This window comes from Falco biarmicus, chromosome 7 (assembly GCF_023638135.1).
Source record: "Falco biarmicus isolate bFalBia1 chromosome 7, bFalBia1.pri, whole genome shotgun sequence".
NCBI lineage: Eukaryota > Metazoa > Chordata > Aves > Falconiformes > Falconidae > Falco > Falco biarmicus.
Genome location: NC_079294.1, coordinates 57,096,758 through 57,101,398, shown reverse-complemented (window position 1 = coordinate 57,101,398; position 4,641 = coordinate 57,096,758).

The following is a 4,641-nucleotide window of genomic DNA, read 5'->3' as shown; positions in this document are numbered from 1 at the left end:
GCCGGGCCACGGCCCCGCCGGCCCCGCCGCGCACTTCCGGGACCGCCCCCGTAGCGTAACGCGACCGCCCGGCGGCAGGGGGCGCTGCGGGGCGGGCCGGGGCCGCGGGCGGGCGGCGCCGCACCCTGAGGGCGGGCGAGCGGGAAGCTCGGCGGGGGCCGTGGCTGTGCCACCGGAGCTCCCTCGGTCCCCGGCTCCGCCTGCCCGCCGCAGCGCTCCTCCCAGGCGGGCAGAGGGCCCCGCCGGCGAGCCGAGCCGGGAGGTGGAGCTGAAGCACGGCGTGCCGAGCAGGGCGGCCCGGCGGGGGCGGTACTACCTGCCCCCGGGGCTCTGGGCCGGGCGCGGGCCGCACCGGGGCGGGAGCGGGCGGCCCCTGGGGCTGGGGGCTGAGGCAGGGGCAGGGGCGGCCTTGCCGCCCTCCCGCCCACCGCTGGTCTTTTTATATCACCATCGCACCGGCCCCGGTGAGCAGAGAGCTCTCCCATTGCCACCCGGTGTCCTCAGTGGGTCCAGGCAAAGACAAGGGAGCCAGGAATAAAACTACTGAGTGAATCAGCCGAACGAACCGGCTAAAATAGGAGATGCCCTTTGAACCACAGCAAATGCAAGCTGAGGTTTGAGGAATGTGTCGTCCTTCCACCCAGAAGATGCCTGGCACCAGTGGCCAGGGAAGCATGGGACCATTCCCAACCATTTCAGCCACTTGTACCACTTTCTGCAGCAATGGGGCATGCCTGAAAAGTGGAGCAAGGTATTTGTAGGTGGCTTTGGAAAGACAGCAGGTAGATGCTTGTGAGAAATATTCTTAAAGCGTAGGTGGGAACACGGAGTGGTTGCTCTTGGCCGAGAGGCTCCCTGAGGAGCTGTTCCTGAGGTGATTCCCACAGGGGTTTGGCATCTTGGGAAGGTTTTCACCATGTAGCTCCTGGGATCTACCTCTGCACGCACTGCTCTTGCAAAGGAAACAAAAGGTTTCTTACCCATGAAAAGTAAGGTGTGAATGTATAAGGTTAAAGAGTACTATTTTTTCTGACTCTCTAGGTAACCATTTTTGCCATTTTGTAACACTGTGCCTTTCAGGTTAAGGTTAGTTTCCTGTCTGGGAGTAGTTGCAGATGCTAAACGAACAGGAGCCTTGTTACTTGTGCTCGTTTAGTACCCAGAGAAGTGACTTCAACTGACAGAAAAAGCTCCTCTGTCAGGGGCAGGCCATATCCCAGCTGTGCTCTGAACCCCCGTGGCACACCACCTGGTCCCTACGTGGCTGCCGCACGACTGTGCACCTGGGATGGAACTGGGTGTTCACTGGCAAAGCAATGAAATGAACACGTGAAAGAAGGGTGCCAGATAATTTCCATAAGGTATTTCACACTAAAAGGAAAAAAGTGCATCTAACCAGATCAGGTTTACCTGATCTGTTAGGATATGCCTTTCCAATTTGTGTCATGACACCTTCAGCCAATTGCAACAAGATATATTCAGATAGTCTTCACTGTATTTTTTAAGAGTTTTCTCTCACTGTTTTTCCTGTGAACAAGGAAAAAGCATAGTGCCACTTAAATATGTGAGTCAATCGTCTTGCCAAAGACAGCAGACTAAAATAATACTGTATCTGTGTAGTTTTGGATGCTTAATTCCATTTTAGAAACCCTCGTATGCCTTCCAGTTACATATTTTTTTGAAACAAACTATATGACATTTTCTGGTTTATATTTTAGTTAAAGGTGGTTGGGTTTTATTTCTAGAAAAGGTGGGGAAGAAACTGAAGTAAACTCTTCTGAGCTTTGCCAAGGAAAAAGTATCCTCCCATCTCCAACATACCTCTGGTCAGAAAATCATGCTGAAGTCTGAAGCTATAAATTGACACCAGAAAAAAAAGCCAAAGAGGAACAAACTGAGGTTAGCAGTTTTAAAAGTGTTAAAAGTTGGCATTTCCTTGAAGCTACATTTAAAGATTTGGATTGTTATTTTTTAAAGTTCATTTTACAAAATGAATTGGTTAAGTATATCTCAGCTAAGAATTGCTCATGTGAAGACACAATACTATGTTGTAGAAGATAGAAAAGATTTTTAGGCTTTGGTGACCAAAAATGTGAATTCAATAAGCATAGGAAAAGCTGCTGTTAAAACTGATGGAATGTGAATGAATGCTGAAATATCAATACCTTTGACTTTTTTCTTTTATTTTTATTAATTCTAGGGTCTTAAGTCCTTCTCTTTGCCTTAGGTGGTGTACAAGTAAATGCTATATGTGAAATGACTTCTAGAGTACAATCCCTCAGGCTTGTGCATGATTAATTTTTCATACTGTTGATGATTGCATTGAAATAGAGAGGGCTATTCATAGTGCACACATATGTGCAAAGTATGTGACTTATTGTCAGATGATTATAGATGCATCTGATGCCTTGCATAAAGATCACCAGTAACTGTTCCAATATTTTTTTTCCTTTTAAGCACTAGAATATTTAGTATATCATTTAGTATAATATGAGATAAAGTAGAAAAAGCAAATCCACTAAAATAAGGAATATTTACCATCTAGGCATAAACTTGGCAAGGTGGGTTGTTGGGTTGTTTGGGGTTTTTTTCTGCTTTCATCTGCCTTCTGTTTTCATCAGCTAGATGAAAAACCTTGAAGTGTAGTTATAAAACAACTGCAAAAATAGCACTGAAAGGCCCCATTTCAGTTATTTCTCTAGGCTCCGTATCAACTGCACTCACTACAATAAAAAAAACCCAAACAACTTCTAATTGCCATTCCTGTAAGTTCTCCTTGGCATCTGATAGGCAAGTGGTATTCTTTCTGGCTCATGAATCATCACTGGAAATAAATAGTGCTAGAATATAAAATGGTTTGGTTGTGTATAAGCCAAAATAGAATCCAAAATAGAAGAGCTTATGCTCTTCACTGTATTGTCTCTGCACTTGGAAGAGGAGTGTATAGTAGTAGATGATGTAAATGATGCCAAATGAAAACAGAGATGTAGTGAGAAACAAAGGCAGTACTTTATCCAGTCATTTTTTCATGATGATTAAACATATTTTGTCATAATTAACAGAGATTATGTATTCAAGCTTACCAGTGCACTAGCAAGGAGTACTGGGCCAAGCGTGCAAAACCAGAGCATGGCATTGCAGCTATGCTCTGTGCTTGCCTGTTGCAGCATCTGTGAGTGCGTTGCCTCTATGTGGAGTCGTAATTGAACAGGGAAATGGCTTGTGTCTGAAGTGTTAGTCTTGGCTTTCCTGGCATGACTTTTTGCTTGAAATTTCAAGAATGAGAGTGGCTGTTGCAGTCATACCCTCTTGATGATGGCAGGTTTTGAAATCTTTTCTCTCCCCACCATTAGTCCCAGCCTCTACAGAGTCCTTCTGCATGAATTCTTGTTAGAGAGGCATGGCAAAGCAGGAGGCAATTTAGGGAAATAACAAACCATATGGAATTGGGAAATAGTATAGAAAAGATTTCCCATACATAGAAACATTTATCCCATAAACAGAAGCACATCGTGTAAAATAAACACATTTGAACGCAGAAAGAGCATTTTATAGCATTATACACAACAAGCCATATGTAGATGTATCATGTAAATAGGTGTATTTTAAACGGCAACGTCTTTGCACTGTTGTCACCAATGAGAGTTCCTTTTCTGATTTCACTGCTTTACAGCTATCTTAATTTCAGCATATTTAAAATACATTTACTGCTTTTGCATTGTATGGTGACTTTTGTCTGAATGACTAAATGTGTAGAGTCCTATAAATGGATGCATGTTTATAATGCATTGCAGGAAGTGTTCAAGTGGTATAGAAGTAAATATCAGGAAGGGTAAACACAGAGAAAGTACACATTTTTGGAACACTGAGAACATGAGCTAGGCAATGAACTGTGGAATTAATACAAAACTGGGGTAGAATATCAAGCCACGTTGAAGTAACAAATGATTTTTTTTCTTCTGTATCAGTAGTATTAAGTAGTTTTGAGATTCCTGTTGGGGGGGGGGTGTGTATGTACATATATATATATATATATATATATATAAGCTAAAGATGGCGGGGCAGAGGTTACTTTACATTTTCTCATGGAAGCTGCTTGTCTTCTGTGCTGCTAAAGTGAGGGAGGATTCTGTTCAGTATAGTAGTTTCCCTTGTAGATTACCAGGCAATGTGTAAATAAGGCTATTTTGTTCTTACATACAACTGTGCTTGAAAGGTTTTTATCCAAAATATCTAATTCCTAGCTCTGGTACAGCTCTAAGAATAGGAACCTGACTATAGGCAAGGCTTCTGGAGTTATCAGTGTATTTCTGAAAGTTATTGTCATTGCTCTTGAAGTGTGGATCACAGACAGATTAATTTATAGAAGTGAGTCTGATGTAAACCAGAGCATCAGATTTTATCACTATTTCAACTTAATTGTATGCAAAGGCTTGAGGATTAAATTCAGTGGTTGCTGATGGCGGGTGTGTGTGTGTGAAGAAATTACAATTTTTTTTGTGCTTGTGGTCCAATTATCATTCTCTCACTCTTTTGTGTTCTTTCCAGCTTATACTGCAATAATATTATACATTGACAAGGGATTGAACAGTTCCACTATGTTCCTGATTTTCCATTGTAAAAGCACTGATCCTTTTCATT